This window comes from Saccopteryx bilineata, chromosome 4 (genome assembly GCF_036850765.1).
Source record: "Saccopteryx bilineata isolate mSacBil1 chromosome 4, mSacBil1_pri_phased_curated, whole genome shotgun sequence".
Classification (NCBI taxonomy): Eukaryota; Metazoa; Chordata; class Mammalia; order Chiroptera; family Emballonuridae; genus Saccopteryx; species Saccopteryx bilineata.
The window spans coordinates 159,916,747-159,939,189 of record NC_089493.1 but is presented as its reverse complement, the minus strand read 5'-3'; the positions used below and the strand labels follow the sequence as shown (position 1 = coordinate 159,939,189).

At 43.3% G+C, this 22,443-nt stretch overlaps 1 protein-coding gene and 1 pseudogene across 3 annotated transcripts in view; one reads left to right on the top strand and one right to left on the bottom strand.

Moving 5' to 3' along the window:
- Positions 1 to 22,443, bottom strand: part of PCBD2 (pterin-4 alpha-carbinolamine dehydratase 2) — a 95,687-nt gene that overhangs the window by 37,457 nt on the left and 35,787 nt on the right. The window lies entirely within an intron of this gene.
- LOC136334008 (small ribosomal subunit protein uS8-like) lies at positions 18,137 to 18,679 on the top strand (annotated as a pseudogene).

The window sequence follows — 22,443 nt, the reverse complement described above, 5'->3', positions numbered from 1 at the left end:
CAAATAAATAAAATCCAAAATGAAAGAGGAGAGATCACCACAGACATCATAGATATACAAAGAATTATTGTAGAATACTATGAAAAATTATATGCCACCAAATACAACAATCTAGAAGAAATGGATAAATTCCTAGAACAATACAACCTTCCTAGACTGAGTCATGAAGAAGCAGAAAGCCTAAACAGACCAATCAGCAGGGAGGAAATAGAAAAAACTATTAAAAATCTCCCCAAAAATAAAAGTCCAGGCCCAGACGGTTATACTAGTGAATTCTATCAAACATTCAAAGAAGACTTGGTTCCTATTCTACTCAAAGTCTTCCAAAAAATTGAAGAAGAAGCAATACTGCCAAACACATTTTATGAGGCCAACATAACCCTCATACCAAAACCTGGCAAGGAAGGCACAAAGAAAGAAAACTACAGACCAATATCTCTAATGAATACAGATGCTAAAATACTAAACAAAATACTGGCAAACCGAATACAACAACATATTAAAAAAATAATACATCATGATCAAGTGGGATTCATCCCAGAATCTCAAGGATGGTTCAACATACGCAAAACGGTTAACGTAATACACCATATCAACAAAACAAAGAACAAAAACCACATGATCTTATCAATAGATGCAGAAAAGGCTTTTGATAAGATACAACACAATTTTATGTTTAAGACTCTCAACAAAATGGGTATAGAAGGAAAATATCTCAACATGATAAAGGCCATATATGATAAACCATCAGCCAACATCCTATTAAACGGCATAAAACTGAGGACTTTCTACCTTAAATCAGGAACAAGACAGGGTTGTCCACTCTCTCCACTCTTATTCAACGTGGTGCTAGAAGTTCTGGCCAGAGCAATCAGACAAGACAAAGAAATAAAAGGCATCCATATCGGAAAAGAAGAAGTAAAGCTATCACTTTTTGCTGATGATATGATCCTATACATCGAAAACCCGAAGGACTCCACAAAAAGATTATTAGAAACAATAAACCAATACAGTAAGGTCGCAGGATACAAAATTAACATACAAAAGTCCATAGCCTTTCTATATGCCAACAATGAAATATTAGAAAACGAACTCAAAAAAATAATCCCCTTCACGATTGCAACAAAAAAAATAAAATACCTAGGAATAAACATAACAAAGAACGTAAAGGACCTATATAATGAAAATTACAAAGCATTGTTAAGGGAAATCGAAAAAGATACAATGAGATGGAAAAATATTCCTTGTTCTTGGATAGGAAGAATAAATATAATCAAAATGGCCATATTACCCAAAGCAATATACAAATTTAATGCAATTCCCATCAAAATCCCTATGAGATTTTTTAAAGAAATGGAACAAAAAATCATCAGATTTATATGGAACTATAAAAAACCCCGAATAGCCAAAACAATCCTAAGGAAAAAGAATGAAGCTGGGGGCATTACAATACCTGACTTTAAACTATATTATAGGGCCACGATAATCAAAACAGCATGGTATTGGCAAAAAAATAGACACTCAGACCAATAGAACAGAATAGAAAGCCCAGAAATAAAACCACATATATATGGTCAAATAATCTTTGATAAAGGGGCCAACAACACACAATGGAGAAAAGAAAGCCTCTTCAACAAATGGTGTTGGGAAAACTGGAAAGCCACATGCAAAAGAATGAAACTCGACTACAGCCTGTCCCCGTGTACTAAAATTAATTCAAAATGGATCAAAGACCTAAATATAAGACCTGAAACAATAAAGTACATAGAAGAAGACATAGGTACTAAAATCATGGACCTGGGTTTTATTTATTTTTTTTTTATTATTTTTTTTTAATATCTTTTTTTTTTTTATCTTTTTTATTTATTTTTTATTTATTTATTCATTTTTTTTTATTCTTTATTTATTTATTCATTTTAGAGAGGAGAGAGAGAGAGACAGAGAGAGACAGAGAGGAGAGAGAGATAGGGGGGAGGAGCTGGAAGCATCAACTCCCATATGTGCCTTGACCAGGCAAGCCCAGGGTTTCGAACCGGCGACCTCAGCATTTCCAGGTCGACGCTTTATCCACTGCGCCACCACAGGTCAGGCTGGACCTGGGTTTTAAAGAACATTTTATGAACTTGACTCCAATGGCAAGAGAAGTGAAGGCAAAGATAAATGAATGGGACTACATCAGAATTAAAAGTTTTTGCTCAGCAAGAGAAACTGATATCAAAATAAACAGACAGCCAACTATATGGGAACTGATATTTTCAAACGACAGCTCAGATAAGGGCCTAATATCCAAAATTTACAAAGAACTCATAAAACTCAACAACAAACAAACAAACAATCCAATAAAAAAATGGGAAGAGGACATGAACAGACACTTCTCCCAGGAAGAGATACAAATGGCCAACAGATATATGAAAAGATGCTCAGCTTCATTAGTTATTAGAGAAATGCAAATCAAAACTACAATGAGATACCACCTCACTCCTGTTAGATTAGCTATTATCAACAAGACGGGTAATAGCAAATGTTGGAGAGGCTGTGGAGAAAAAGGAACCCTCATTCACTGTTGGTGGGACTGTAAAGTAGTACAACCATTATGGAGGAAAGTATGGTGGTTCCTCAAAAAACTACAAATAGAACTACCTTATGACCCAGCAATCCCTCTACTGGGTATATACCCCAAAACCTCAGAAACATTGATACGTGAAGACACATGTAGCCCCATGTTCATTGCAGCACTGTTCACAGTGGCCAAGACATGGAAACAACCAAAAAGCCCTTCAATAGAAGACTGGATAAAGAAGATGTGGCACATATACACTATGGAATACTACTCAGCCATAAGAAATGATGACATCGGATCATTTACAGCAAAATGGTGGGATCTTGATAACATTATAAGGAGTGAAATAAGCAAATCAGAAAAAAACAAGAACTACATGATTCCATACATTGGTGGAACATAAAAATGAGACTAAGAGACATGGACAAGAGTGTGGTGGTTACCAAGGGTGGGGGGGGGGGGGAGGAAGGACATGGGAGGGAGGGAGGGAGAGAGTTAGGGGGAGGGGGAGGGGCACAGAGAACTAGATAGAGGGTGACGGAGGACAATCTGACTTTGGGCGAGGGGTTTGCAAAATAATTTGATGACAAAATAACCTAGACATGTTTTCTTTGAATATATGTACCCTGATTTATTAATGTCATCCCATTACCATTAATAAAAATTTATTAAAAAAAAAAAAAAAGAAAGAAAAAAGTAAGAACCATATATTTTCACTCATATGTGGGATAGAAAACAAAGTAACAAATAAAAGCTCATAGGCACAAGTACAGTATGGTGGTTACCAGAGGGAAAGAGAGGTAGGGGAAGGTAAAAGAGGGCAGAGGGTCAAATACATGGTGACGGAAGGAGACTCAATTTGGCGTGAACATGAAAATGATATAATACAGATGATGTATTATAGAACTGTACACTTGAAACCTATATAATCTTATTAACCAATGTCACTCCAATACATTTAATAAATTTTTTTAAATGATTAATGTATTTCTGTCTTTAGTGCTTAGGCAACAGAGTAACATCAGCCCTCCATATCCATTGGTTCTATATCTGCAGAGATGGAATTAAAAAAAAAAGCCCTGGTTGGGTAACTCAGTGGATAAAGCATTGTCCCAGAACACCAAGGTTGCAGGTTCGATCCCTGGTCAGGCACCAATAAGAAGCAATAAGTGCACAACTAAATGGAACTACTAAGTAAAACAACAAGTTGATGCTTCTCCCTCCCTCCTTTCCTCTCTCCCTCTTTTCCTGTTTCTCTCTCTCTCTCCCCCTCCCCTTGTCCTTCTTCTATCTCTCTCTCTCTCTCAAATCAATAGAAAAAACAAAAAACAAAAACAGAGGGGCAAACTGAAAAAAATATATATCCCAGAAAGTTCCAAAAGGCAAAATTTGAATTTGCCACTCATCAAGCACTACCCCAAACTGACGTGAATGATGCATTGGCATACCTGGCTGCAGCCTCCTGCCATTTCACAGATCCTGTCTCTCCAGCATACCTGAGTATCGTTCACCTCACATCCTGTGCACAGGCCATTTTATATAAGAAACTTCAGCATCTATGAACTTTAGGACCCATGAGAGCTTCAGGAAACAATCCCCCGCAGTATCAAGGGACCACTGTACTGCTCTGAAATGATCTCTATCTTAACTTCTCCAAATTATGATACTGGTAGAGTTTCATAATGAGGTTACAGTCCCCATTACCTTCTTAGTCTGCCTAACTTCTTCCTCAAGCACCCAGTGCAAACCTGGGGCCATGCCAACCTGCTATTCTGGGATGTATTCTTCTTTGAAATGTTGAGAATTATGACTAGATGAGCCCAATTAGGTGGTGGCACAGTGGATAGAGCATCAAACTGGGATGCAGAGGACCCCAGCTTGAGCATGGGTGCATCTGGCTTGAGAGAGGGCTCACCAGCTTGAGTGCAGGGTCGCTGGCTTGAGTGTAGGATCATAGACAAGACCCCAAGGTCGCTGGCTTGAAGCCCAAGGTTGCTGGCTTGAGCAAGGGGTGGCTGGCTCAGATAGAGCCCCCTAGTCAAGGCACATATGAGAAAACAGGCAATGAACAACTAAGGTGCCACAACTACCAGTTGATGCTTCTCATCTCTCCCTTCCTGTCTATCCCTCTCCCCACTACAAAAAAAAAAAAATGAGAGAGAGAGAGAATTATGACCAGATGCAAAGCTAGGATTACAATAAAATGAAGATATGCTGAGCTGCAAATATAGGGAGTAGCATGAGATCAGAAGTAAACCGGGGTGTTTCCAAAAGAAATGCACAATCCAAAGAGCCATGCTTACTGAGACTCAAAAGACTAGGTCTGGGGGGGCTGCAATAGGTACCTAGCCCAAATCCCCAAGGCTCAGAAAAGCATGCCTTACAATTTCTAGTCTGAATTTTCGGTACACAGAGGTGTTCTGCCTTAACATAAGTCTCTGCAGAGTGTTACAGAAAAGTGCCTGAACAGTGCTGTGAAACAGAAAGACCAAGAAGAGACAGCAATCTTGGGGTACAGGCCTAACACTCCTGCCCTGGCTTCCTCAGTGACAGTAGGGTTACTCCCATTGTGTACCTGACAGCCAGCAGAGGTGAGTGCTATATTTTCTGGTGATTAAAAAATAGTAATAAATTATTCACATAGCACAGACTGGGGTCCCCCTAAGTCAGCAATCAGATTGTTTACAAAGTGAGGATTTGATTTTCCTGGTAGTTCGGAAAGAATCTGCAGTTGTCTGTCTGGCATGAGCGGCCTAGCTGGGACCTTGGAAGTGTTTTACAAGCTGCAGTAAAACCTTAAGGTAGCCAAGTGTCTGATTTATCTTTCAGTTTTGTATACTGTAAGAGCAGACCCCCAAGTCACATGTCTGTCTCAGCCTTTCAGAATGAGCACCTTTGAACCTTCATGTGTTTCATCTGTCTCCTTCCTTACATGCCATGACAGTTTTAGGCCTGGAGATTGTGTCCTCCCATGGTGGATGCTGCACGGGACTTTAGTGGTCTCTGATTTTTGCATAGACTGGGCACTCTGAATCACTCTCTCTCCTGACTGCCTCAGATTACGGTGAAAGCCCCCTTCAATGAAGATGGGGTTCCTCTGACTGAGCAGATGTCCCATACATGCTTTATGGGCATAACAGATTTCAGATACAAAGTTCTTAAAATATCAGAATCTCAAAACAAACAAACAACAATAAAATCTGAATATAAGAAAATCAACAACTACATTAACACAAATTTGTAAAAGAGGGACAAATTCTGTCCAGCCACTTTCTCACAAGGCAGGGGAGTACTGAATAATGACAGCTAAAAGTTCCAAGTTGGTGTTTTCTCTCAAAATTCAATATTATTCAGTATTTTCTTTAAATATATTTCCTTTAAATGGTAAATATGGTCATGTATGTTCCAAATATGATATTTTTAAAGATTAAAAACACAGTTATGGTCATGGATTTAATTAAAGAAAAATCTGACCACAAATCTGATAATAGAGAAAATAAAGGTTAAATTAATATAGTCAGTATTTATATCACTCATTTAAGTAAAGCCTTTGGATTATAGACATATAGGTAGGCCCTATTTTATTAAAAAGCTTAAAAAATTATAGCTAAATAAAGAGATTTTTTTGGTGTGGGACCATTCTTTTGCCACTTATAATTCTGTATTAGAATAAATGACCTTGGTTATGTCAAAATAAATGGGAAATGGCTTGGGTTTTAATGCACTTTTTTAAAAGGTGGTAATAAATTCCTTTAATAGCATTCTAAATATATATATAAGTAATTAAAATTTCTGTACTTAATGCTTGAATTTCAGACAGCATTCAAGCATTCCTAACTTCACAACCTCTGAACTATATCCCTCCCCCCAGCACGACCTCAGCACCAGCCTCCCAGACTCTACTCTCACACACAATTAAAGCAAAGGTTCATTTATATTCTAAGTCATACTCTAATCCTGTGCTCCCAAAGTACCCCATCTAACACACAAACTACCATGTCAACAATCTCTTCTTCTCCAAAGTGGGAGGGTTCACAAATGGGTGATGACATATGACAGATAGTGAAAATCAGTTACAAAACTCAAAAGTTCCACTAATCCCCACACCATATAATAGACAAAATGATTTGTCAGCCAAAAAACTATTGCAGTATAGCTCTGCTGCCATTTCTTAGTAAGAATATGACTTTTAAAAGCTAGTCAAAGGAACATGAGAGGCAAGGCTAATCAAGTCACTGCTGGCTTCAGTTCCAGTACCCAAAGTTGATGGCAACAGTGATGGATCCTGATATATGCATTATAATAAATACTGAGAGAGAATGACATCGTAAGCATGGAGACTAAGGGAACTACAGACCAAAAACCAAAACCTCTAATCCCCACACTCACAAAACTAAAACATTTCCTCGAGTGAGAAACAAAACCACCACTAACAATTTTTGGAAATAATATTCGAGACTTGGCTCAACTGGATAATTTTGTTCTGCACCAAAAACCATGCCATTCAAATTCCCAAAGTCTACGAGCAGCTCTGTACTAATTTTGAGATACAGTTTCCTTCCAAACCCAATGAAGTAAAAGGAAGAAACCAGCAAAAGAAAAAAAATTAAAGAACACATATAAGATGGTTTGCTATTTTATGAAAAACAAATGAATTACACTCACATCACACTGATAAACTGAGAGGCTGCCAGTGGCTTTCAGGGTAGATGTAACATTTTAACAAATGTGATTGTTTGTGAATGAAATAATTCTGATCAAAAACTTAATTGCAGCCAAAGTGAGCCCTGGGCTGTGTCACCATAATCCATTCTGACAGGAAGCAGTGAGTGGAGATTCCTACTGTGAACAGAGCACATGTGAAAGGTCAGCTTTGGCTGGAACTTCAAAACTGTTAACGTGTAAAACAGTGTGCATTAGAGGCCGGAACGGCTAACCACTGGATTAGCGGATGTCCGCTGGGTGGGTCTGATGTGCTTTTGGCAGGTAATGGTTAATTTGTAAATAGACAATGTATTGTAACTTTCTTCTCTGACTCCTTCCAACATTTACCAGTGAACCCATCCTTAATTACAAAGTCCAGAATATTACAGTCTTAGATTTATAATCGTCTCATTACAACAGTTTCTTTTTTTTTTTTTTTTTTTTTCATTTTTCTGAAGCTGGAAACAGGGAGAGACAGTCAGACAGACTCCCGCATGCGCCCGACCGGGATCCACCCGGCACGCCCACCAGGGGCGACGCTCTGCCCACCAGGGGGCGATGCTCTGCCCATCCTGGGTGTCACCATGTTGCGACCAGAGCCACTCTAGCGCCTGGGGCAGAGGCCACAGAGCCATCCCCAGCGCCCGGGCCATCTTTGCTCCAATGGAGCCTCGGCTGCGGGAGGGGAAGAGAGAGACAGAGAGGAAAGCGCGGCGGAGGGGTGGAGAAGCAAATGGGCGCTTCTCCTGTGTGCCCTGGCCGGGAATCGAACCCGGGTCCTCCGCACGCTAGGCCGATGCTCTACCGCTGAGCCACCGGCCAGGGCCAGTTTCTTATTTTTAATAAAAACCTATTTTTAATAATTTAATGAAGGAAAAGTTCATGTGTCTAAAAAAATGTGTTGATATAATAAATAAAAAACTTTTTCATGTAAAATATAGTTGTTCATCCAATAGTGATTATAATAGCCAAAATTTGTCAGATGAGGATTTCATTAGAAGAAATCCACACTTTACTCAGATAGCATAAACTGAAAAACCAATCACACAATACTATGTTACATGGCTTAAAACAAAATTCTAAATAAAAATGCAGTTAATACCAGTTTCCATTTTTCAATGAGATGTTACATATGAAAGAACGAAGCTAAATATTATCATATAAGCAAATGCATACAAAAATGCTTTCTACATATTTAGTGCTATAAAACTGATCCATTTGGCTTTAAATTAGCCATTTCTCTCATATCTAAACCACTGAAGGTAATATGGCATAATAAGAGATAAAAGGTGACACTGGGTTCTTCAATAACTACTTTAGGGTTAACTCATTTCTGAGTTGAGGAGAAACAATACTTCTCTGAAAATGAGCAGGTCTTCTACAGTAAGTTTTATTTCTTTTCTCAAAATCAGCCTTCTCCATTCGTGTCTCTGCCCACTGGACAGACCAGCCCCTGGGCCTTGTGTAGGCTAAATCTAGGGTCTTGAAGCTGGCTCCATGGAGAGGCAGCCTCATCACCAGCAAGATCATGATTCCTATTCCCTTCAGAGGTCAGACACCTTTAGAAACAAAATCATGCATGTGCTACCAACTGGAATGGAAGACTGAGAAGAATCTGGTCAGCAAAACTAGTTACCAATTCTTATGTTTCTGCTTTCCATACAGCAAGGGTCAAGAACCTATGGCTCGCGAGCCAGATGTGGCTCTTTTGATGGCTGCATCTGGCTCGCAGACAAATCTTTAATAAAAATAATAATAACGTTAAAAATATAAAACATTCTCACGTATTACAATCCATTCATTTCCTACCGCTCATGTTCCTGGTTGCGAGTGGCTGGAGCCAATCTCAGCTGTCCTCCAGGACAACACCAAATTTGTATTGGATAATGCGTAACATACACGGGTCATTGTATGGCTCTCTCGGAATTACATTTTAAAATATGTGGCGTTCATGGCTCTCCCAGCCAAAAAGTTTCCCGACCCCTGCCATACAGGATCTGAAACCTTCAACATATTTGAAAGATTCAGAATCTTCCTAACAGTCTGTTCCTGAAAGTATGGGATCCAAGCCTCTGCCCTTCCTGGGCTCCAGGCCCTGGGGCACAGTACTGCCCCTCTAGGAACTTACAGAGTGGTAGGAGAGGGCCGAAAGGTCAGGCATGAAGACCAGGTAAGAAATAAGGGAGGCAGGCCCTGGCCGGTTGGCTCAGTGGTAGAGCATCGGCCTGGCGTGCAGAAGTCCTGGGTTTGATTCCCAGCCAGGGCACACAGGAGAGGCGCCCATCTGCTTCTCCATCCCTCCCCTCTCCTTCCTCTCTGTCTCTCTGTCTCTCTCTTCCCCTCCTGCAGCCAAGGCTCCATTGGAGCAAAAGATGGCCCGGGCGCTGGGGATAGCTCCTTGGCCTCTGCCCCAGGCACTAGAGTGGCTCTGGTCGCGACAGAGCGACGCCCCAGATGGGCAGAGCATCGCCCCCTGGTGGGCGTGCCGGGTGGATCCCGGTCGGGCACATGCGGGAGTCTGTCTGACTGCCTCCCCGTTTCCATTTTCAGAAAAAAATAAAATAAAATAAAATAAGGGAGGCAGACGAGGAAGTAATCTAAGGCTGTGAGAGGCTGGTCTGGGCACACCCATTTCGTATTTTCACCGCTCCCTTCCGCAGAATAGAAATTGCAACAGATTCATGGTAGGGCACCTAAGTTCCCCTAGGAGCTGAATTTATTCGAGGTACACAAATACAAAAGAGATGATGTAATTTACCAAAAAAAAGAATTTTTACAAGGCTCCAAATTGGTCATCAACAGGTATTTTCTTATTCTGTTACGTGATTAATTACACTCAGTAACACACTTAATATATGTAACTTTAACTTTAGCCTCACTCCTAATCGTTTTTTCTGTCACACAACCCTTTCAGCATAGTAATTCTTGGCTACCATTCCACTTCCTTGGTGAGCCTCGGGCTCAAAGAAGCTTATGAACTTACCTCCAAAAAGATGGTCAAAAGAGAGAAAGCGCCTCCCCACTGAGTTCCAGCTTAAAGTAGACATCCCCACTCAGGGCACTCAGAGTTATGGGTCCCATGCTAAGACACTACATGCTGTCCTACGCTCAGTGCCAACACTTACGAGTCTCTTTCAGGAGCAAGATTATTGCTGAGGCAATTACAACTACTGACTATAAAAAAGAGTTTGCTTACTTCTTAATTGGCTTATATTTGTTTATATGTCTAAAATACTAAATGTCCTGAAGGCTGAACTTAGACTTTAATTTAGTTCTGGACTGTGAGTTACCTTCCACAAACACAAAGATATATGTTACCAGTTTCTTTGTGAGGACCAATGTTCAAATGAGAAGACACCAAAGAAATTAACCATTCAACTCATATTCGTACAGAGCAGATTCCCTGTAACCTGTAAATTATCTTGATTTACGGCAAATCATTATTGTATTCATAAGTGCTGCAAAGTTGGTGAACAACATGATATAATGACACCCCAAAATAATTTTATAACTGCAGGTGTGCAAATTATAACATGTGGGAGAGGACTCAAAGGATAATGGGGAATAAAACAGTTTTGGAAGGGTCACATAAAAGAGGATAAGGGATGAGGGCATCCCTTTCAAATTGCCAGGGTGTCTTTAAAACCAACTACTCATTTACAGGGAGAGGCAGTGGAGCAGTCGGGCATGGGCAGCACAGTCAACAGTTGCATTTAAACAAGCAAGAACAGAATGCTCCATAATTTACAACAACCCAATCATGGCGCTCATTCTCTGGAGGTTAAATGCTACTGACATAAGCTACACCTGAATCCAATCAGTGCTGAGACGTTGAGAAGATTCACACGAAAGGACTAAATTTGTCACAAATGGGTTGGTTTCCGATCTTAATGTAGCCAAGTTGCTTTACTCTGACCTCCATTGAACAAATCAACTTAATGGGCACTAGGAGTGCTATAAAACTTAACAATGGAGTGATTTTTAACTTTTAAAATATAGTTATGAAGCAAAATGTTGGATAGCTTCAACAATACTGGAAATCAAATTAAATCTAGATGTTTTTTAACAGTCTTGACAGATATAATCCTAGTTACCATGTAAATTTATGGTAAGCTGCTGTGATATTAGCCACAGGTGCTATTTTTAATATATGAGCCGCATCTGGCTGGGAATAGAATTTCTCAGAGGACTGAAAATGACCTCACTAACAGACAATGGAAGGGAAAAAAACAAGACCACTATGGCTTATAAAGAATTGAAGATGTGGTCCACAAGTAAATTTTTCACATAAAATTCATTTTAACTCTGCAGTTATAGATTAAAGGATATTATGCTTTCAGTATTTAAGAGGCGTAGATATATTTCAACCAAATATCCAAAAGATTAAGAATATAAGACAGTTATGAATACCCTGGCTACATATATAATACTAGTTTGCTGACTTTTGATCAAGGTCAGGAAAAATGATGCACTAAGACTTGAAAAGAAAATTCTTTCATGGTTCCCAAGCACACAACATGATTAGACACCACCAAACATACCAAACCAAGATGTATCCATTACCAATCTCTAAGCAGCAGCAACTCTCCAGCGCCTGGTCAACATCACTGGTTATGTTTCTAAAGGTCTGTGGAGTCATTCATCATGCCCAAGAAAACATTCTCTTGGGGTGAATTTTTTTAAATCACTACAAGTAATTACCATTCTGAGTTTGAGAACCAGCAATATCACCCGGAGACAAATATGAAGGGGAGTTTCTCTTACCTATCCAATTCATAAATAAAAAGACAAATACGTATAAAACACAGAAGTGTTTCCTTTTAAGAAACCCTTCCCAAACGTTTGTAAGCCATCATTTACTGGAGAACTGGCAAGTGTGGAAATGTGATAGAGGATTTACAAAGATTTAATTTCCTATGAAATAACTCTTCCCGAATTAAACCAGCCTTCTTTATCTGAAAGAAAATCTCTAAAAGAGAAACATTTCTATGAAAATATTCCCTACACCACTGCACTAAACTGTGAGAATGGTAACTACAGAGCCCACGAACATAACAGTTTCCTTCAGATCTTCTCAAGTAACTGGAAGGGCTTGATGTTTTTAGCTTCAACAGATCAGTTCAATCTAGGCAATGATTTCTATTTACATTGTTTTTAAACAAGTAACTTGATCAATGGTTGAATTCAATGAGCATGGAGATCCTGAGTGTCTTTTTTTTTTTAAGATTTTATTTATTCATTTTTAGAGAGTGAGGAGAGAGGGAGAGAGAGAAAAAAAAGGGGGCAGGAGCAGGAAGCATAAACTCCCATATGTGCCTTGACCAGGTAAGTCCGGGGCTTCAAACCGGTACCCTCAGCATTCCAGGTGGACGTTTTATCCACCGCACCACCACAGGTTAGGCCGAGATCCTGCGTGTCTTTAGCAAGAAGCACCTGGTATGACTCTCCCTGTGATCAACCAACAGCATTTCCATGAAGCATTTAGAAAAGGCAGGCTCATAAAGCCTCATCTGTGAAGATGGTTAGTTACTGTAGAAAGGTATTGACTAAATTAAATATGGCCTTTCCATTCAATGGAATACTATATATATCCCCCTATTAAAAATCATGAAGTAAAATATTTTACTGACAGGGAAAAATGTTCACCATACATTAAGTGAAAAAGCAACTGAGGCAAAAACATCTACAATATGACTCCAAATATATATTATATATATATATACATACATAGGATCCACAAAACACATTAATACATCCTGCTTTTTAAGTGAGCAGAAGAATTACAGGTACTGTATATTTTTCTTCTTTGTACATTTCTGTGTTTTCCGTATTATAAAACATATTATGCAATCAGGAAAAAAACCAAAAACCGTTGTATTTATTAACAAGCTAAACATACCATATAAATGTAACATGGTGATATCATTCCTGTAAGATTGAGAGGCCTGGCTGAACTCTGTGGTGTATGACTAATCCATAAACGTTAAACTCTTCTATTTAAAGCCTTTAAACAAATAGGAAGATGGAGAAGACTCATTCTCAAGCTTACATAACAGAAGCCTACTTTAAGACACTCAGAATTACAATGGCCCTCTCTTCCTCACCTCTTCATCCACAGTGGCGTGGTCAATAGCTCAGAAAGCTAGGGTCACTCAATACAGGACAAGTTTATCTTCTCTCTGCACAGTTCTGATTTGCAGAGTCAAGTTTTCAGCTGCTCTCTGCAGACCTATCTGCAAGTGACTTTTCACTCCAGATGGAAGTTGAACTCCAATCTATAACCAACTTAGGACAAATAACTGATCCAACTATTATAAACAAATGCTTTCAAGGCAGGGCATGGGGAAGGAACCATGTAGCAATTTATAAGTTGAATTCCTATCAGGAGCTGGCTATACTTTTCTTCAAAATATGCAAAGAACACAGCCCCCTTTAAGACTTCCAAAATAAACATTTTTTTCCCTAAATAGAACAACAAAACAGACAGAGTTTTGAACACAGAGTAGTTCATTCAAAGGTTTAGGGCATTCCAAAACAACTGCACTCCATGTCCTGAAATAACCCACAGCCCTTCAAAATACGTACCTGGGCGAGAGAAGAGCCGTGGCCTTCGGACAGGAAGCCTGGCTTGGGAAGGACAGCCACTGCCTGCTGCCTCTGTAAATTTAAGCAGGTTCCTTAACTTCCCTCACTTTCCACCATTAGCAAAATGAGGTTCCTAACTCCTAACTTTACAAGGCTTCTGTTATTTCATAGGTCACCAAACAAAGAGTTACTAATGCCTCATAGAACTCACTCATTAGTTCAAAAAAGACTTTGCAGCCTGACCAGGCAGTGGGTCAGCGGATAGAGCACTGATCTGGGATGCTGAGGACCCAGGTTTGAAACCCCGAGGTCGCTGGCTTGAAGCCTATGGTCACTGGCTTGAGCAAGGTGTCACTGGCTCAGCTAAAGCGCCCCAGTCAAGGCACAAATGAGAAAGCACTCAATGAACAACTAAGGTACCACAATGAAGAACTGATACTTCTCATCTCTTCCTGTCTGTCTGTCCTCTCTCTCTCTCACTGAAAAAAAAAAAAAAAAACTGTTTGGGATGCATTTCAGGTAAATAACGCAACAATAAAAGTTAACTGTATACAGAATGACCTTAAAGCAACATTTTTACATCAAAATTTCTAAAAATAATTTTAAAAAATTTTTCCAATAATCAGCCTGGCGTGCAGAAGTCCCGGGATCGATTCCCAACCAGGGCACACAGGAGAAGCGCCAATCTGCTCCACTCCTCCCCCTCTCCTTCCTCTCTGTCTCTCTCTTCCCCTCCCGCAGCCAAGGCTCCATTGGAGCAAAGTTTGCCCGGGCACTGAGGATGGCTCTATGGCCTCTGCCTCAGGCGCTAGAATGGCCCTGGTTGCAGCAGAGCGATGCCCCAGATGGGCAGAGCATCGCCCCCTGGTGGGCATGCTGGGTGGATCCTGGTTGGGTGCATGCCGGAGTCTGTCTGACTGCCTCCCCGTTTCCAACTTCAGAAAAATGCAAAAAATACCAAAAAAAAAATATTTCCAATAAATTGTTACATTTTTCTATCTAGAATGCACCAAGTTATGATTAGAAGAAGAAAAATAAAAGGCAGCCAAAAGTTCTGGGCCAACCAGAACCTCTTCCTTTCCTCACAGAAAAGGAAAGGTAGAAAAACAAGGACCTGAGAGGAAAAGAACTGCCTTGTAACAGACGAGTGCCCAGCTGAGCAGGCTGTATGTAGCTCTCTCCCTCTGCCACCCTTTGTGGAGTCTCGGAAGAGCCTGCCATGGGCCCGCAGGACACCAAGATTCACAAAGGACTGGCTGTAGGGAGCTGAAGCTGTGGAGCCAAAATAATCAGTGCCAACCTCAGGCTCTTGGTACTGGAGGCACTTTACCAGAGATGCCACAGGGGCTCATTTCTCTGAGGCTTTGGAACTGCCTGCAGAACAACCAGCGCTGCTCTCCCGGGAAGTGCGCAACTGCCCCCCGGATCACCCGTGCACACAGCAGCTCAGCAGCCAAGCAAGCTGCTCACCATCAGAAGTCACCTGAGTCTGGGAGTAAGGAAACATGGAACAAGGGGATTTAGGCAGTAACCTGTAGGAAATAAGATGGAAAACACTATGTTTCCCCCAACCGGGGCTAAGGACACTACCCAGAATCACCTACAGTGAACACAATCAAGGGACCTCAGGTACTAAAAATACACCTAGGTAACACTGGGCTGGGAACTTAGGAGATGTACTCAAGCACAACCCAAGTAAGTCTCTGCCCTCACGGCACTTATATCTTTGCTGGAGAGAAATACAGGTGAGTAGTTACATTCCTCTATTGCATGATCAAAGGTGCACTTAGTCACATCCTAATTCTACCACTGGTTCTCTGTCAACTTAGGCAAACCACTTCACCGCTGCCTCATCCCATCTAGCTCTAATGTTCACAGGCTCATTATCAAAACAAGGCTGAAAGGACTCTGTAAACAAGATAATCCACAGGCTGCATTCTAAATGGAAAGAACAGACAACAGACTGCTGTCTGTGGCTATGAGGATCCACAGAAGGCATGTGAGCTCCACTTCCTCTCCAGGCTGGCCTGCACCCCACCCACCCAAACCATCCTCGCTAAGGTCATTGGTGACCTCCATGCTGCTTAGTCCACTGGCCATCTTTTGATACTCATCTTTATCTGAAATCTCAGCAGAACTGATTCGTCCCTTCTTTTTAAAACACCGTCTGTCTTCTTTTGAATACTTTGATACAACACAGGCCGGATTTTCTTCCTATTTCACTAACAAGTGTTTCTCAGTCTTCTGCCGGTAACTCCTTTTCTATACAACCCCTAAATGGACTGAGTTCTGAGCCCTCCTCTCTTCTCGTACTACAAATTTATGCCCGAGTGATCTCAGATATTATCTTGGCATTTTTCCATATGCATCTATGACTCCCCGATTATCTATAACCCAGGTCTCTATCATGAGTCCCTAATTCAGACATAAAACTACCTTCTTGAAGTTCACATTTAGATGCCTCACACCAAATCACACTTAGCAACATCCAGACCAGAAATCTTGATCCCTCACGCCAATCCTGTTCCTCTCCCACAATTCCTCAGTTCAGTAAATGTCACCTCCGACCACCCCGTTCCTCCAGGTCCTAAATCTGAAAGTCATTCTTAACAAACCCCCGTTCTTCTTCCTCACAACCCATCACCATCCTTTCCTAGAGAAACTTGGATTTTCTCCTACTATTCGCATTTTCTATGGGTTCCACTGGTTCCTGCTCATTTAAACCCCAGAATACAACTCCAACCTATACACCTCTTTGCTTCCCCTCTGTCACTGCCCCAGCCTACGATCTCCTAGCAATGACATCCACCTAGATCAGTGGTCGGCAAACTGCGGCCCGCGAGCCATATGCGGCTCTTTGGCCCCTTGAGTGTGGCTCAAAGGCCAGCTTAGGAGTACCCTAATTAAGTTAATAACAATGTATCTACCTATATAGTTTAAGTTTAAAAAAATTTGGCTCTCAAAAGAAATTTTGCCGACCACTGAAAGCAATAGGCTCACTATTCTCTCCATGTGATTTTGCCCCTCCCCCTCCATCTGTCCTCTGAGTCCTCTGCTTGGTCTTTTTAAAAAAATGCATCAGGCCGGCCCTGGCCGGTTGGCTCAGCGGTAGAGCGTCGGCCTGGCGTGCGGGGGACCCGGGTTTGATTCCCGGCCAGGGCACATAGGAGAAGCGCCCATTTGCTTCTCCACCCCCCCCCTCCTTCCTCTCTGTCTCTCTCTTCCCCTCCTGCAGCCAAGGCTCCATTGGAGCAAAGATGGTCCGGGCGCTGGGGATGGCTCCTTGGCCTCTGCCCCAGGCGCTAGAGTGGCTCTGGTCGCGGCAGAGCAGTGCCCCGGAGGGGCAAAGCATCACCCCCTGGTGGGCAGAGCATCACCCCTGGTGGGCGTGCCGGGTGGATCCCGGTTGTGTGCATGCGGGAGTCTGTCTGACTGTCTCTCCCCATTTCCAGCTTCAGAAAAATACAAAAAAAAAAAATTAAAAAATGCATCAGGCCCTGGCCAGTTGGCTCAGTGGTAGAGCACTGGACCAGCATGTGGATATGTTGAGTTTGATTCTGGATCAGGACACACAGGAGAAGCCACCATCTGCTTCTCCACCTCTCTCCCTCCCCTTTCTCTCTCTCTCTTTTTCTCTCTCTCTCCCCCTCTCTCATTCCGCAGCCATGGCTAGATTGGTTCAAGCACATTGGCCCAGGAGCTGAGGATGGGTCCTTGGATCCTCTACCTCAGGTGCTAAAAATAGCTCAGTTGCAAGCATGGCCCCAGATGGGCAGAGCATCAGCGCCTGATGGGGGCTGCAGGGTGGATCCCAGACGAGGCACAAGTGAGAGTCTGTCTCTCTATCTCCTCTCCTCTCACTTGGAAAAGGAGGAAAAAAAAAACAAAGAAAATGCATCAGCCTGACCGGTGGTGATACAGTGAATAGAGCATCAACCTGGGGGAGACCCCAAGGCCACCGGCTTGAGTGCAGGCTCATCCGGTTTGAGGACCAGCAGACCAGCTTAAGCTGAGGTCAACACTTTAGCGCAGGATCATCAACATGATCCCAAGGTCGCTGGCTTGAGCCGAAGGTCACTGGCTTAAGCAAGGGGTCACTGGCTTGGCTTGAGCCCCCTGGTCAAGGCATATATGAGAAGCAATCAATGAACAACTAAAGTGATGCAACTACAAGTTGATGCTTCTCCTCTCTCTCAAAAATAAAAGGAGGGCAGGGGCAGGGAGAAGAGGGGAGGGGAGGGGAGGGGAGGGCAGGGCAGGGCAGGGGAGGGCAGGGGAGGAACGGAAATGCATCAGCCCTTCATCCACCTCCTTCCCCTATGCAGTCTTTCTTTGGAGGGATTGATCCTTTGGAAGTCTGACAACAGCCTGCCAGCTTCCCATATTACTGCATGCTTGCCTCCCCCCCCCCATCCTCTTTCCTCTCTTTCCTCCATCTTTCTGTGCCACCACAATGGTGCACTGAATGTCCTAGCTGATGCTCTCAACAGCATCAACAATGCTGAAAGGAGAGGCAGATGCCAGGTTTTTATTAGACCATGCTCCAAAGTCACCGTATGGTGTCTAACCAGGATGATGAACACTGGTTATATGGGCAAATTTGAAATCACCGACGATGACAGAGCTGGGAAATTTGTTGTGAACCTCACAGGCAAGTTAAACAACTGTGTAGTGATCGGCCCCTGATTTGATGTGCAACTCAAAGATCTAGAAAAAATGTAGAATAACCTGCTCCCACCCATTGTACTGACAACGTCAGCTGGCATCATGGACCAGGAAGAAGCAAGGCAAAAACACACAGGACAGAAAAGCCTAGGATTCTTTTCCTAGGATGTAATATGTACATACGTGCAAATAAAATGTTTCAACGGGCAAAAAGAAAAACTATGCATCAGCTTATTGCTTCCTTAGAGACGCCTACTCTGACCGCTGTCCTCAAACTGAATTAGCTCTTCCCATCACTCCCCCTCAGGTCACTCCTGTTGGAGGGCACTATGCACGTTGGCAAACTGTAGGGATTGCCGGGGTCCAATCCCGACTGCCCGTCTTACTAGTGGTGAGGTCTTAGGCAAGTCACTAAATCTAAAACTCAATTTCCTCATCTGTAAAGTAAGTGGAATATTATTTACTTCACAGGATTTTGTGAAGATTAAATGAATATACACGTGTAAAGTCTTTACAATACTCCTGGCCCATAAGTGTTCTTTAAACATTGGCTATTAGGGTTTTCCTTCATGGCACTCGTCACACTTCGCACTTACACACTCAGTTTTCTTCGCACTCTCCCTCCCCGACTGTATGCACGCTCCAGGAGAAAGGGAACACGGCCTGCTCTGCTCACCATGCAGCCCCAGTGGCCAGCACAGTGCCAAGCCTGCAGTCAGGATGTGGTAACTGTTTAATAGAGTTGAATGCATAAGAAGCCAGGAAAGCCTGTCTAGCAATAGGTGGAATGTGGAAAGATGGGGTAGAATGGGTGGCACGGAGCAGAGGAAGCTGAAGAGCAGGTGGCATGAAGGTTAGACAAGAACTACCCTGAGAGGCCGGGGTCTTGGCTGCAGTTGCAACCTGGTCACTCATGGTTTGTGCTCCCCTTGTCTGAGCCTCAGTTTCCCCACTTCCTCAGTGAGGGGAAAGATCAGGTGACCTCTCAGGTATCCTACAGTTCTAATCTGTCAGAGTAAAGAGGCTTCTTTTTTTTTTTTTGTATTTTTCCGAAGCTGGAAACGGGGAGGCAGTCAGACAGACTCCCGCATGCGCCCCACCAGGATCCACCTGGCACGCCCACCAGGGGGCGATGCTCTGCCCATCCAGGGTGTCGCTCTGTCGCGACCAGAGCCACTCTAGCGCCTGGGGCAGAGGCCAAGGAGCCATCCCCAGCGCCCGGGCCATCTTTTGCTCCAATGGAGCCCTGGCTGCAGGAGGGGAAGAGAGAGACAGAGAGGAAGAAGAGGGAGAGGGGTGGAGAAGCAGATGGGCACTTCTCCTGTGTGCCCTGGCCGGGAATCAAACCCGGGACTTCTGCACGCCAGGCCGACGCTCTACCACTGAGCCAACCGGCCAGGGCCTAAAGAGGCTTCTTGTTGAGAAGAGATGGGAGGTAGGATTAGGGCCAGATTGTGGGCAGCTTTGAAAACCTCTGAGAAGATGACATCTTATAATATATAATAAGAAAGAACTGGGATTTTCTGGGCAGAGATCAACTTGGTCACCACAAAGCAGCTTGCAGGCCACTGGAAGCAGACAGGACCTAAAGGTGAAAGCTGTCCAGAAACTGCTACAGCAACTTTAGGGAGAGGGGAGGTGCACCCAGATCAGACGCACAGTCATGGTGAGACTCTAACCCAGTTTTTGGTGAGTGAGACCGAGATAAGTCTTCGATTTCAGGTCTGGATGCTTGAGAGGATGGTGGTACTGCTGAGAGAAACAAGTGGGAGGAAAGACAGAAAGACAAGAGTTGGCTTTCAGATCTCTAAACCTGAAGCAATACTAACCCCAGGGAGAGCACAAAACCCTCGCTGCCAGTCTTCATCCTAGTCACTGGACCAGTCTGAGGACCCTCACTTCCAACACAAATCTGACGTGCCCTCTTCCTCCCTGCCACCCGCTGATCTCTCCCTTAGTGCCATTCCTCAAAAGAAACTTTTCAGACCTTTGAAGACAAACTCAAAACTCCCCTTTCTCCAACAGCCATCCTGGAGTACATTCTCTCAGCTTACTGCTACAGCACAACTTAGCGCCTGGTTAACACGACAATTCTAAAAATTAACTCTCATGCCTTGGCCTGTTGGCTTAGAGGTATGGTATCAGCCTGGCGTGTAGAAGTCCTGAGTTTGATTCCCAGTCTGGGCACACAGGATAAGTAACCATTTGCTTCTCCACCCCCCTTCATCTCTCTCTCTCTCCTCTCCCCCTCCTGCAGCCATGGCTTAAATGGAAACAAAGTTGGCCGTGGACACTAAGGACAGCTCCATGGCCTCACCTCAGGCACTAAAATAGCTCAGTTGTCAAGCAATGGAACAGTAGCCTAGATGGGAAGAGCACTGCCTGGCAGGGGCTTGCTAGGTGGATCCTGATCAGAGCATATGCAGGAGTCTGTCTCTGCCTCCCTGCCTCTCACTTAATAAAAAAAAAAAAATCAACTCTCCTGTACAATTCAGATATGCCACCTCCCCCAAAAAACTGGGAGCTCTTCTGGGCAGAAAGGGAATCATGTACTTCTTTTGCATCTTCCTCCTTTTCTGCCATGGTCCCAGAGCAGTGCCAGCCCCTCAGTGGTTGTCAGCTCAAAGACCTCACTACCTACTGATCTCTGTGAAGCTAGGGCTCTCAGCAGAGAGACCATGTGGCTCCCAGTCCACCTAACAGTCTGCTTCGGGTGCCGGATGTGTGTCCACAGCCAGGCTGCAGTGGTGAGGACAGAGCATATGAAGTCAGTTTGATGAGTGATATGAAAGAATGTCACTATCCTGCCTTGCCAGCTGAAAGCCCAGACACAAACAGATCCATTAGGGGTGTCTGCTGTTTTGATAGGATTGATTTTACTTTTTTTTTTTTTTTTTTTTTTTTTGCATTTTTCCGAAGCTGGAAACGGGAGGCAGTCAGACAGACTCCCGCATGCGCCCGACCAGGATACACCCGGCATGCCCACCAGGGGGCGATGCTCTGCCCCTCTGGGGCATCGCTCTGTTGCATCCAGAGCCATCCTAGCGCCTGAGGCAGAGGCCACAGAGCCATCCTCAGCGCCTGGGCCATCTTTGCTCCAAAGGAGCCTCGGCTGCAGGAGGGGAAGAGAGACAGAAAGGAAGGAGAGGGGGAGGGGTGGAGAAGCAGATGGGCGTCTCTCCTGTGTGCCCTGGCCGGGAATCAAACCCGGGATTCCTGCACGCCAGGCCGACGCTCTACCACTGAGCCAACTAGCCAGGGCCGATAGGCTTGATTTTAATGATACAAGTAAGTGACCTCTGATTGCTCAACAATGATTCCTGGGTTACTCCTAAACAAGTACAGCTTTGTTTGTTTTAGCTGGTGAATAATCCCTTTCTTAGGGAAGTGTGGTCAAACCCATTGAAGGCAAAAAAGTAATCCAACAAGATATCTCCTAGAAAACAAACAAATACAAAAACAAAAATACCTTTCTGTATCACAGTGGGATCTAAACTTGTTGCTGTAGAAACCAGAGATGAGAGTCTGGCACCTACTACCTGTGACATGACCCAGGGTGACCACAAGCAATCCCATGACCTCAGTCTGGTTCAGTGGCCTTCTGTACAATTAGTTAGAATGGCCCGTGCCAGCCTGGATAAGGGCAATGTGATGGTAAATTATCTGCAAAACAAGGGAGAGGAGGCACTGCTTTGTTTTGTTTAAAAGAGCAGCACACAGAGAGCTCAGAGACAGGAAGATCCTCACCCACCTGCCCACACAGGTGGGCTGAACCCTTCCTGAGGACACAGGGCGACTGGTCACGACCCCACCACAGAAACTAAGTGCCTTCACTGGTGGGACACGCTGAGCAGCTGTTAAGGCCCTTCCCTCAGGACCCAACAACTTTCTACATCCTGGCCTGAATGCAGCGAAACTACTGACAGAAG